The sequence below is a fragment of the Bubalus bubalis genome, chromosome X, assembly GCF_019923935.1.
Source record: "Bubalus bubalis isolate 160015118507 breed Murrah chromosome X, NDDB_SH_1, whole genome shotgun sequence".
Taxonomy (NCBI): domain Eukaryota; kingdom Metazoa; phylum Chordata; class Mammalia; order Artiodactyla; family Bovidae; genus Bubalus; species Bubalus bubalis.
The window spans coordinates 15887262-15901445 of NC_059181.1; the positions used below are offsets into that span (position 1 = coordinate 15887262).

Sequence of the window (14184 nt, forward strand, 5' to 3'; positions counted from 1 at the left end):
CCCAGAGGTGGTCAGAACTGAAGAGCAGGGGACGCTTGGGCATGAATATTGAGAAGTGTGGTCCCTGCCTGGGATGACCTCATGTAGCTTTGAGAGATGTTGTCTCCAGGTTTTTATGGGCCAAGGCTAGAAATGAAGCCTGTCACTTCCTCCTACAGTCCATTGCTTAGAGTTTAGTCATATGACCTCTACTCTGTGCAAAGGAGACTGGCATAGGTCATCTAGCTGAGAGCCCATGAAGAAGTCTTTGTGCAGCCTGTGAGTCTTTTCCTCTGTTTCTATATCTCCATGACCACACCCATAATATGCAATTGTGAGAGTGAATGCATACCACATGTGTAGTGCATATCATCTAATATATGCTCAATATTTTCAATTATTATTATTATTTTCTGTTTTGCAATGAATATTTGATTTTATTCTGTTTAAATCAGCATACATGGCAATGGATGCCATGCTGAGGAATCTGAACTTTATCCATGAGCTAAAGAGGAGACATCAAAGGGTTTTAAGCAAAACAGTGGTATCATCAGAAATGTGTTCACTCCAAAAGTTTGAAAGTGGTTCTATAATATTTTTGCCCTGAAAGTGCAAAATGTCCCTAGTGATATAAACAGTAATAATCCAGAGTAAGAGTCAGGAGTAAATACTTAATGGCTTAGATATTGAGGCTGTAAATTGTTGCTTGGTATCCTTGGCTAATCAAGAGTTAAGTGGGTAAAAGATCACCGTGTTCCTGGCATTTTTTTCTGGGTGGCAAAACTCTTCCACAGATTGGACCTTATGATTGCTTCCTGATACTTATTTCAAAGGCTGTTTGGGTGACTTTTTGGCCTCTTCTTGGTTCTACTTAAAGAGTATTTGAATCTTAAAGAAGATTCCTTATGTCACCCTTTGTTTTTCTGGCTTGAATGCATTTTCCCAAAGAATGCCAGAGATACTCAACTTCTCCATTATTTCTGCATATCCTCTCAAGGCTTGACTTGTTTCCACTGTTAAAACAAACTAGGAATTTCACAAAATATTGTCTCTTAAGATTACTTGAGATTAGCCACTTGAAGAAATGCTCACTTTCACATGAAACATTCATGGACCTGACAGTGTTGTCTCCATCAAATGAACAGGCCACTCCAGGCTTAGGTAATTGTACTCATTAAATCCCTGTGTCTATTTCTTACTGAACACCATGACATGGCTCTGACTACAGCTGCTTGTGAACTATGGCTTTGTCTTCCAGCCAATTTCATAGAAAAACTTTAATATAGTTGGGATCACAGCTGTATTACTTATGAGCTGTGAATTTGGGAGTAAGTTACTTAACCTCTTGAGCTTCTGTTTTTCATCTATTATATGGGGATAAAAATGTAAACTACTTTTTATAATTCTTTCATCAGTTAAATGAGTCAGTGCCCATAAAATGTTTAGAACAATATCTGACACTTAATAAGGATTCACTGAAGACTACAGGGTGCTTGCATCTATTCATAAACTGAAAGATCACTTGCCCAACAATGACAAATGAATCTCATACTTATCATTTCCATGCAAAGTATTATATTAAATAACTTTGGTGGGTCTAAATTCCATAAATGAGTATTCAGATGACATGAACCTTATTCACTATCTGCTGAAATGATGACTTTTCAACATCTGAGTTTTGAGGTTAGTGGAGGTGAGGGTATATGCTACAACAGGCAAATTTTTACTCTGAATTTCTCTTTAAGTGTAATTGTTCTAGTAAAGAAAAACATCTGATGTATTTTATTGTTTTTAAATTCTTTCCTCTCACTAAATAAATAGCAGGAGCAACAGAAGCTGTGTGTGGCTTATATCAAGTGATGATTAACCTCACAGAATCCTAGTTAAAAATGTACCGAGTCCCTAAATTTTGAGTCAGTAAGCTCTTCCATGAAATTATTGCTCAGTTTGTCAGTTATAATCACAGTGATTCTTTTGTTGGAACTTGTGACCACAGGAGAACTATAACTTCATATTGACTGGAAAACAAAGATGTCTTTTTGAGTTATTTTTGGTTCAGTGCCATGTGGAATACATGGAGATCAAGGTAATTAGTGATCACGATATGTTTTTATTTTATTTTTTTTAATTTAATTTTATTTTTAAACTTTACATAATTGTATTAGTTTTGCCAAATATCAAAATGAATCCGCCACAGGTATACATGTGTTCCCCATCCTGAACCCTCCTCCCTCCTCCCTCCCCATTCCATCCCTCTGGGTCGTCCCAGTGCACCAGCCCCAAGCATCCAGTATCGTGCATCGAACCTGGACTGGCAACTTGTTTCATACATGATATTTTACATGTTTCAATGCCATTCTCCCAAATCTTCCCACCCTCTCCCTCTCTCACAGAGTCCATAAGACTGTTCTATACATCAGTGTCTCTTTTGCTGTCTCGATATGTTTTTAATCTTTCCTTTTCTCTCTGTTCTTCAAGGCTGTCTCCCCGCTGCCCCCACCCCCAACCTGCACCCTCCTAAACAGGGTCACAGTGGTTACACCCACTCTGACCTCCACACCCCCTGTGCAGGAAATGAACAACTTCTCAAGGACTATTGTTTTACAAAAAGCGTAAAATTCAGAGCATGTGTTGTGCTTCAGTATAAGAGAGAATGAAACCTTTTTGTTTTTTTAATTTTTTTTTTTTACTAGTGTTAGAAAAATGAAGAAGTCAGTGTTTTTAAAATGGAATGTAAGAATTGAGACTTTATCCTAAACAAAGAAAGCACCCTATGCGCTTTGATCACGCTCTCAGAGGTTTTACCCGAGGCTTCCGTCATTCTTTGGTTGATTCCTAATAAGGACAGTTTGCACAGTTACAGTCCAATTACCATTTGTAGATCCCTGTGGAAAAGGGGATTTTTTTAGAGGAATCCTTTTCTAACTCCAGAATATCTCTTCAAAATAGTCTTATTAAAATAAAAATCAGGAAATCCAGTTTCAATTTCTCTGCATTCTTTTTGTTCCTCCCCCTTAGCACTGCTTTCACACACACACACACACACACACACACACACACACACACACTCAGTCACTCGCACACTCACTCACTCAGCGACACAGCCTGCCTCCATTCTGAAGGGACAGGAACTTCTCAATGGTCCGATGAAAAGATAGCTTTTTTTTTTTTTTTTTTGGTCCCGAGACGTATGGTAGCAGAGGTCTCTGGCAACAAAAGATATTGTGGGAGTCACAGCTATGCCAGCTGGGCCATTTCTCAGACACTCGCTGCAATCTGCCATTTCAGGATGTATTTTTCATCAAAAAAATAATTTTTTTTAAACAGACTCAAGTTCCTACTCCAAGCTTAGCTCAGTGAAATTAGAGAGGACAGCAAAGACACAGCTGAATATAATTCATGGGTAAGCAATATAAATATCTATACTTCGTCTTTTCCAGATTATTGTGATATAATGTTGTGATTCTTCCACATTTGTCTTGTGATTTGGGAAGAAAAGTGGATTGATTAGTGTCTGAGATGTGTGACAGCTAAGTCTGTCTGTGCCAATGGAGATTTATGGGAACATTATTTTTAGATTGATTGATGATATTGGAGCAGCTTGAAATGAGCAAATCGGACCAGAAAGGAGCGTGCCGTGATGAAGTAGATCTGGGCTGATTTCTACAAAGATTCAGCACAGGCTGTTTTCAGGTCTGAAAGGGTAAAGTAGTTTATGTGCCCCTCTAGACTTCTTGAACTCAGGGCAAGATTTTAGTTTCTGTGGCTATGATAAATACAGGCTTTGCAGAACAGCTCAGACATTAGATAAGCCTAATCATAAATCGAATGTGCTCTGCTTTATAAAAGAGTAAAACCTTAAGCTTTTGGATTTTTACATAATTTCTGGTTTATACTATTATAAGGGTATGTCTCAGAATGAAAAGACTCAGTGGTGGAAAAGGTAGAATGTGACTCTTAACAATGCAGATCCCACTGCTACTGCAGGGGTCACCTAACTTCTTTGGATTTTTCTTTGCTCCTTTGCAAAGGTAGGAATTGGATTGATTCATCAGGAGATGTGGTGAAATACATACGGTTGTCAGTGTCTAGATTCTGGAATCTACATCCCGGTTGCAAATTCCAATTCTGCCATTTACTAGGTGCGTGATCTTGACACGTTAAAATAATCTCATCTGAAATATGGGGATAATAATGGTAACAAAGTTCTTAGAGTTGTTGTAGGAATTATATGAGTTAATATAAATAAAGGACTTAGAACAGTAGCTAGCAGAGAGTGGACAATGTTAGCCATATCTCCAAGGTCCAATCCATCTCTGAAGGTCTGTCATTCTAATTTCAGTGAACTAAATTTAATTATAGAAAGACAAGCAAAACCATCAGCTGCTGGAGCTGTCATTGAGAAGTTTCTAATTCTTGCAAGGGTCTCCATTTTTCCACACTCTTGGGATCTGTGCGGGCTCTTTTATCTCTTTCCCATCCAAGATTCAAGTGAATCTTAAAACTCAGAATTAAATTGGTGGCTGGTAGACAAGTCCACAATTCAACTCAGGATACACAGAGATGAAACTGGCCTTTTGTTCTGATGTTTTCGCCTTTGGGAACTTCGATTATGTGGATGTGTCTCTTCCCTGCCAAAGGTTCTTTCCACTGAAACAAGATGTATGAGTGAAACAAGATGTGACGAGCAAAGTTTGGGAGTTTTTTGTTTGTTTGTTTGTTGTTTTTTGAGTGGTGGTAGCACAGCACTGGGTTTCACAGTGTTCATTTCGATTTTGGTTTATCAGTAATCCAGACAAATAGGCCATTTGCAGAGAACCACTTTTATTTCACTCCAGCTTTTACATATTTTACAATGTCCCCAAGTCTTACTGTGTCATGTGATATCTTTATAGGTTCTCTGGGATGTTGCCCAGAGAAACAAAATCTTAGGAGAGGAGAATGATGATCCCAAAGAGAAACCCTAATCATAGGTGTGCCTTTACTTTTACTGTAGTCCAGGGGCCAGCAAACTTTCTCTATAAAGAGTCATAGAGTAAATATTTCCACCTTTACAGGCCAGACAGTCTCTGTTAGAACCACTCAACTCCGCCATTGTAGTGTGAAAGCAGTTGTAGACAGTTCCGAAAGGAATGACTGTGGCTATGTGCCAATAAAACTTTATTTGCAAAAACAATCAGTAGATGGGATTTGGTTCACAGTCAGTAATTTTCCAGGCCCTGGCTTGTCATCATCCCCATTTCATGGATTAGGAAAACAAAGCATGGGGAGAGAAAATAAGCTTGTGAAAAGCCACATGGCTGGAAAGTGGCAGAACTGGGACTCAAGCCCAGGCAGCCAAGCTTGCCAACTTTTGCTTTTAGCCACTGCCCCAAGCTGCCCCTGTGTCAACTCATACTTGTCTGGGATGCTCATCTCCTGAAATCTGCCTGGCTCATTACCTCACCTCCATAAGAGTTAGTTCAAATATCACCTTCTCAGTAAGGTTGCCCTGGAAACCTTCCCAACACTCCTGATGCCCCTCACTTTCCTCTACCTTCTCTTTTTCTTTGGGGCTTATCACTTTATCACTTGCTATGTAATCGACTCATTGATTATGTTTATTTCTCATCAGTTTCCTCCACTGGCCTGGACACTCCTTGAGAGGAGAGCTCTTTGTTTTGTTCCCCAATGAATCCACAGTATCTAGAACGGTGCCTGGCTTATCAAAGGTGCTCGTTAATATTTGTAGAATGAGTGAAGTCCATTTTTCCATTATGTTACTCTAACGTATTTTGGCACCTCTTGTACTAGCAATCAATAGCTAATATACTAAGGCAAAAAGTAAAAATGCACTGTTATACCAACCAAATGTTCAGAATTTTCTAAAGTTTCTGCTTTTGAAAAAAAAGCAGAATATATAAATAGTACAAAAAATTAAGTGAGATATAGAAGTATTAAATATTCCTAAAGATCTGTTGAGAAGGAGTGCTTGAAGAATCAAGAGAAGAAGAATTAGCAAAAGTTATTTGTTGAGTTCATAAAGGAATAACCTCTTTGAAGAGTCCAAACAGGAGTGTAACAGCTATGCAAATACCCTCAACTTTACCCGGAAACTCATGAGGAAGGGATTTCCTTGTCATTGGAGATGTGTTTATTTTGGAGTTATAAAGAACTAGGCAGCCCTTTTCAGAAATGTGGGTTGTGAGCCTGGTATTTAAACTTATGCCATACTTCAGCAAGTATTAATTATTAGTAAATGACAGTGGCCACAGTAGAAGACAAAAGAAATTCAGCCCCTGGCATGGTTTATCTAAATGACATGCCGGTTTTCCCACCCTTAACTTACTGATCTGGTCTTTTCTTCTGCTTCTCACCTATGTGGAATCACAGTCCAGCTGTGCATGAGAGCATGCTAAGTCGCTTCAGTCATGTCCGGCTCTATGCAACACTATGGCCTGTAGCCCACCAGGCTCCTCTGTCCATGGGATTCTTCAAGCAAGAATATGGAGTTAGTTGCCATGCCCTCCTCCATCTTACTCATAGTGGAACCGTTTATTCATGAATCCAACACACATTTCTTAAGAGTTATTGGTATCACTAAAACTGCTAAGTTTTTGAAAGGGAGGCCAATTTAGAGGAATGATGGTTAAAATTAATTATAAATTTGTGTGTGTGTAAACATGCTTAGTCACTCGGTCCAGTCTGACTCTTTGCGACCCGATGGACTGTACCCCTTCAGGCTCCTCTGTCCATGGAATTTTTCAGGCAAGGATAGTCAAGTGGGTTGCCATTCCCTTCTCTAGGGAACCTTCCTAACCCAGCAACCGAACTCCGGTCTCCTGCATGGCAGGCAGATTCTTTACCATCTGAGCCACCAGTGAAGTCCAATTATAACTTTAATTACCATGTATTCAGGGCTTGCTGGGAACTCATACACACTCAGCAAGCAATTCACTTGCATTGTCTCATACCATCACTACAAACCTGGGAGTAAGTCTTATTCTTTGCTCCATCTTATTTATGAGAAAACTGAGGCTTAGAGATGTTCTGAATCATGCCAAAGAGCTCATAACCATATAAATCCAAGTCTTTACTGCCATCCCAGTGGGTCCCAATCTTTATTGTGCAAAGATGAGAATCTCCTGAGAATTCTGGTTTATGGAGAAGGTACTTGGGCCCTGTTCCTTGTGACCCTAATTCCCTGAATCTGCCTTAGAGCCCAAAAACCTACATGTTGACAAAAATCATCTGCCCAGGTAATTCCACTGCCCCAGGTCTACTGGCCGTATTTTGAGGAGCCTTGCATTACTTCTTGTTGGCTCACTGGGTTTTGGGAAGTTTACAGTTGGATGAGGTTAAAGAAATGCTGCAATTAGAGACGAGTCTCAAGGACATAAGAAAACAATGTGGTATAGACCAAAACCAAAATCATTTCAGTCAATTTTATTTCATGGGAAAATCAAGTCTGTTTGTAAAGATGCGATTTAGCTCAGAAGAATGACCTTTCTGAATAAATCACAGATATTAGATGGTTGGTTTTTCAGTTTGCTTTTTGCTTCTTTTTTCTCAATGTGGAGACATATACTTCTGGCGGGAAGGAAATCTCTTTAGTTAATGCTTTCGGTGATTTGTTCTCCAGTTAATGATGATTTGAGGCTTTTTTGTTTGTCTCTTTTAAATTGGCTTGTGGCGTTTGTCCTTCTTAATGCTAATTCTACATAACTTCTAGGATTCTGTTTATTTATTTATATAACATACAGGAACTACATGTATAATATACATAATCATGGATAGCATGCATAAGGGAATATATAAGGGTGCATACCTTTGATGATAAACAAAACGGATACTTGAGTGTTAATATCTTCTGACACCATCATTTTAAGGAGATTGTGTGTTATTTGGACCTAAGAGCAGACCTAACTCATGCTAGGCCAGGTTTTTTCCATCTCTGTATCATGAACATCTGGAGCCAGGTAGCTCTTCATTGTGGGCACAGGGGGCTATCCTGTGTATGGTAGGATGTTGAGGCAATCCCTGATGTCTACTCACTAGTTGCCAGTAGGAAACCCACCTGAGAGTCATGATAGGCAAAAATGTTTCCAGAAATTGCCAAATGTCCCCTGAGGGGGCAAAATCACCCCCAAGAACCACTGTGCTATATCCTTTTGTTACCCTTTATTAGTGCTGCCCCATGGTATCCCAGAATGAAAGGATATTTTTATAATATCAAGGTCTTTTGTCTATCCAGAAACATTGGGTCACTTTCAATCTCACATTTATGAAATGAAAGCAAATTAGAAATCATCCACTTTCAATCTAAAAGAAAAAAAATCCTGTGACAACCTCTCAAAAACTGGATCCGGAGAGCCTTAAAATGAGTCATCCACTTATGAGATAAACAGTCACCAAAGAAAAATGCTGGCCTGCAGTGTGTATTTCAGAATTGAGGAACAGCCAGAAACATTCTAGGCTGTGCTGGTGGGCTTTGGCATGCTTCGGGGTGCTTGTTTATTGCTTCAGAGCCCATGTAGTGAGTGTCGCAGGGCAACACTGACCTTTGTGTTTGTGTCTTCCTGCTCATAAGAGATCTGATGTGTGAGTGTGAGTGTCATAGTTTCATTATTCCTCAGGTCTCATATTCTTACACTTATTTTCTGCCCCCATATACTTGCATTTGGGGGCTCATCTACAGGCTTTGTTTCAAAAGACTGTTTCTTAGCAATTTATTCAAATCCAGAAGATAGTCTCCCTCATAGACACAGTATTACATGAGTTGGTGAGTTTCCAATTTCCTATTGGACTCATGATGTACCTTATCCATATAGTTCTTAGACTGACTGATATTTATTATTTGTGAATTATTTCTTCTTCAGTGATAATTAATTGCCAGGCGCTATCTTGGGTACTGGGAACACCAAGGTCAGAAAACCAGACAAGGCTCTTGCTCTCATGAATCTAGCTGATATATATAGCTCATGATGCAGTGTGCTAGGGACTGGGTCTTGGCCACGTGAGAGTAGATGCCAAATAAATATGTATAGGGTCCTAAGTGACCCTAATCTCTATATCAGGGGTTGGCAAACTACAGTCAGTGGGCCAAATTGTTTTTGTATGACCTCCATGCCTAGAAAGGTTTTTGCATTTTTAAATGGTTGAAAAAAGTCAAAAGAATAATATTTTGTGACTTGAAAATTATATGATATTAGAATTTTAGTGTCTATGACTAAAAGGCGCTTACTCCTTGGAAGGAAAGTTATGACCAACCTAGACAGCATATTCAAAAGCAGAGACATTACTTTGCCAACAAAGGTCCATTTAGTCAAGGCTATGGCTTTTCCAGTAGTCACGTATGGATGTGAGAGTTGGACTGTAAAGAAAGCTGAGCACTGAAGAATTGATGCTTTTGAACTGTGGTGTTGGAGAAGACTCTTGAGTGTCCCTTGGACTGCAAGGAGATCCAACCAGTCCATCCTAAAGGAGATCAGTTCTGGGTGTTCATTGGAAGGACTGATGTTGAAGCTGAAACTCAGCCACCTGATATTTGGAGGCTCAACTTTGGCCACCTGATGCGAAGAACTGAGTCAATTGAAAAGACCCTGATGCTGGGAGAGATTGAGGGCAGGAGGAGAAGGGGACAACAGAGGATGAGATGGTTGGATGGCATCACCAACTCAATGGACATGAGTTTGGGTAAAATCCAGGAGTTGCTGATGGATAGGGAGGCCTGGCGTGCTGCAGTCCATGGGGTCTCAAAGAGTCGGACATGACTGAGCGACTGAACTGTACTGAACTGATGACTAAAATTTTATTGGAACTTTTGTTTACATGTGGTTTATGGCCGCCTTTGTGCTGCATTGGCAGATCTGAGTAGTTGTGACAAAGACTATATGAACCACAAGCCTGAAATATTTACTATGTGTAACTTTCTAAAATTCTGGTTAGTGGGGAAAGTGCTTTCAGGATTCCAGTCTTGGAAACTTTCCAGCTTAAATCATTGGTGGGATACCTATAGTGTGAAGCAGCACTTTAGCACCAGGAGATAAAAATCGGACAGGTCGAGATCTACCTTCTACAGTGTTTGGGAGCTTCTCATCATCTGAACTCAGTCCCCTTGACCTTGCCAACATTCTCTTCTAATGCTCCCTCCTATTCCTTCTCTGTTAGTTTCCTATTTATTGCTGATGTGACAAATTATCATAAATTGAAAGCATCAGAAATTTAATGTCATACAGTTTTGGATGTCAGTCTCACTCCTCTGAGATCAAAGGCTGCATTCCTTTTGGGGGCTCTGGGGGAGAATCTGTGCCTTGCCTTTTCCAGCTTTTAGTAGCTGCCTGAATTTCTTGGCTTATGGCTCTTTCCTCCATCTTTAAAGCTGTCAGCCTAGTATCTTCAAATCAATCTCTCTCTCTCTTTCACACACACACACACACACACACACACACAGCCACCTCTGCCTCCCTCTGGTAAGGACTCTTTGATGACGTTGCATTCATCTGGATAATCCATAATAACCTCACTATCTCAGGATCCCTTAACTTAATCACATCTACACAGCCCCTTTTGCCAGGTAAGATAACACAGTCACAAGAATTAAGAGGTGGCCATCTTTGGGGGCAGGGGCTGTTATTCTGGCTGCCACACTTTCTGTCTAGTAACTCTGCACTATACTTCTCTCTGCCTCCACAGAACTTGACTGCAGGCTGAAGAGCATCTCTCAAGCTTTGTATCCACCAGCCAGGATGTTGTAGTGGCTAAGAGTATAGGTTTTCATCTCTGAGTGTCAGGTTCAAGTCATTTGTTGTTGTGGTTGTTGAATGAATGAGGAATGAATGAGGTTATGGCATCACTGCATTTGTTCAATTAAAGAAAGCAGAACACACTTACTGCTGGGTGCCTTAAAGCTCACGTTTTGTTCAGAAAATCACATTTTGTGGTGAATTTGCATCTTTCTTTGGTGGTAGTTAATGTCTTGAATTTTCTAGGAAGAGCAGACTTACTAGAACCCAACCCAAATCTGGTCAACATTTGAGCACAGTGGTTCTCAATCCTGATTGTGTGGGCCAATCAGAAAACCATATGCACTCAACTGCAGAGCAGATACCTGCCACAAAACTTCTGTGTGGTCATTAGTCTAGTCTCTGTCTTTGCTCATATTTGACAGTTTTCATAATATAAAGGCAAATATATTTTACACATATAAACACTGTGATCCTGGGAACTCTAGGAAGAGGCAACCAGGAGATGTGGAAAGCTCATGGACTGCCCCCCACACACACACTGGTCTGTGTGGTTCCATGGGCGCCACATCTGGGGACTCTGTCCTAAGCTGTAGCAACCTGAATGAAGAAATGAGGAGGCAGGGAAAAAAAAGCTGATTTTAGACTTCAGGGTAAATGTTTCATTGAGAATACTCTGATTAAAACTTTAGGATAACTTGCATAAACCTTGGATGAATGTTTTGAGAAAAGCTCTTTAATTTTAAAAGATGATGTAGATTGAGACAAGGAAGGTGGATGCATTTGACCAAGTATCCTAAGTCCCCTACATACGAAAGAACTCTGTTCCAATACTGAGATCATAAGTCCAATTTATTCGTTAAGTCCAACAAAGTTAGCCTAGGTGCCCAACTAACACAATCGGCTATATAGTACTGTACTGTAATAAGTTTATAAGACTTTTCACACAAATAATACGTAAAAAAAAAAACCACAAAAAATAGCAAGCTTTTATGTTTGCCTCTGGACTTGAAGATATTGTACTACTGTACTCTATACAGTTGTTATTTAGTCGCTCAGTCAAGTCTGACTCTGCGAGACCATGGACCATATCCCACCAGGCTCCTCTGTCCATGGGATTCTCCAGGCAAGAATATTGAAGTGGGTTGCCATTTCCTTGCCCAGGGTATCTTCCCGACCCTGGGATCACTAAATTATTACACCTTAAAAAGCAATCTAACTATAATTCTAAGACATGTTTGCAGCTTTCCCAGCCATTGTATTGTGACATTTCCTTGACTCTATGTGTTCTTGGCTCTGAAATTAGACGTTTATTCTCAAAATGTCTCTACTGCGTTAAGGATAAAAATAAAAATGAAGAACACTGTTCTAAGTCATTTAGACAGTCACACACCTCCTGACTTTATCCCAAGATACTATGAAAGTAGTTCATAGTATCACAGGGTTTAGCCTGTGAGTTGTGTTCATTTTATAATTTTCCCAGAATGAACCTCATGTTTCCAACTTAAAAAAAAAAATGTTGAAATTACATGCACTTAATTTGAAATGAAGTCATTAAAAATTCACAATGGTAGAAATATAAACTGGGAACACTGAGAAAATTGGGACCTAGGGGAATATGGAGATTATTTAATGTATTATGACTGCTGATTGGCAGGTAGCAGCAAAAGACAATGAGATGGTGGAGAGGATGAAGGGTGATAAACTGAAGTAGCCCATACAGACTTTTCCAGGTGTGAGTGAACTCTTTAGGCTTCAATTATTCAAGTTTCTGGTACATTATGTTTGTGATTATGAAACAACTTGGTCCATTACCCATAATCAAAAATGTAACTGAATGATATTTTTAAGATGCCACACATTTGATAATATACAGCTTTTGAGATGTCTTTGAAGTCCCTCTTCATTTATTATTTGATAACTTTCTCTCCTAGGAACATTGTTTTTTCAGCCATGTCCTAAGGATGGGGTTAAGAACCAATTGACTCTGGGGACAGTTTCGTCTCCTTTGAGAAATGACTTTTCCAAAGCCTGATCAATACAGCTGCCGTGCTTTCAAGAAAGCGCCCCATTCTTTTCTCTTTCTGGGTTTGTCTGTAGCCTTCTCTGGAACCATCAGCTGCTGCAAGAACTAAAGTCGCAGGAGACAGCAACTCCATACATTCAAGTCTTTACAAATAGATGAAGCCTTTTCTCCCTTTTGGCTAATAATTCCAAATTTTCCAAAGAAGTTACAAATTCTACAAAGTTAAGAGTCATGGGCTATGATGTATAATGGACTCAGAGGAATTTAAAACACCACACTTCATTTTTTATTATGCTAAGGGTGGTCATTTGTGAGCAGTTTCCAAAACTATGTATTACTTGATTGTGAAGGAACTATTGTAGTTGAGAGAAGACGAAGGCTCAAGAAAGATGTAAACTGGCCAGATTCTATTTTGCCAGATTTGGGAATGTGTTTTATTTATTTGTTTTTAGAGATAAAATACCACTTTCAAAATTTGAACATCTTTCTTTTCCACATGCCCCCCCACACACACACCAGACCTAATTCCCTTCTGCTCATTTTCATCTTAGCAATTTAGTGTATCATCGTCCCAGTTGTTCAAACCAGAAATGTTTAAGTCATCCTAGATTACCCCTTCCCAGCCCCCCACTAGATACAGTTTGCCCCCAAGCATCTTTGTGGTTCTAAGTATCTCCCCATCTATTCCAATTTCAATCAGCATCCTACCTAGTCCAGTGTCTCTTCTGATCTCTGGATCTTTGGCTTGCTTTCTCCCTCAATCCTTTACAACAGTGTTTCCAGTCATCTTTCCCTTATGCAAATCTGATCATGTTCCTCTCTTAACCAAGGTTCCTTAATGACTAGCCATCACTGGCTGAGTAAAATCCTGCAGAGATAGCCCGCCAGGATCTGGCCCTGATTTCTACGTGGCTTTACCTCCTACTGTTTCCTTTCTTCTAGCCTTGTAATTTCCCCCAAACAAGCCTGTTCTCTCAAATTCATTTGCCTTGGCACCCACTGAATTTTTTTTCCAATGTTGCATTTCTACTGAGCAAACCCATACTCCTCTTATTCAACTTCAAGCCTCCAGTGAAACACTGACTTCTTATAAAGCCTTCCTTTATCCCCAGATTGATATCAAAGCCTTTTATTCTAGGCATCCCATTGCATTTGGCTCTTACTTCTAATATCACAGTCTCTGTATTTCATGGATTAAGTGTGTTCTTCGTACCAAAATTCAACTCCTTAAGGACAAGGACTGTTGTCATTTTGATAATCTCAAGCCTAGTACTATTTTTAGCATGTAATAGGTGTTCATTACATTTTGTTCAAATTAATTATGCAGCAGGACATTTGTTGTTTACTCGCTCAGCCGTGTCTGACTCTTTGCAACCCCATGAACCTCATGAACTATATAGCCTGCTAGGTTCCTCTGTCCATGAAATTTTCCAGTCAAGAATCCTAGAGTGGGTT

General features: G+C 39.7%; 1 protein-coding gene across 7 annotated transcripts in view; it reads left to right on the forward strand.

Moving 5' to 3' along the window:
• Nucleotides 1-14184, forward strand: part of ARHGAP6 (Rho GTPase activating protein 6) — a 790573-nt gene that overhangs the window by 432316 nt on the left and 344073 nt on the right. Inside the window, exon 1 of one of the 7 annotated variants that reach the window (XM_006042037.4) lies at nucleotides 3068-3382. The exons of the other annotated variants lie outside the window; for them this stretch is intronic. The gene's annotated coding sequence lies outside the window, so the exon portion shown is untranslated. Of the gene's footprint in view, nucleotides 1-3067; nucleotides 3383-14184 lie in introns of those variants that run through there. 7 annotated transcript variants of the gene reach the window in all.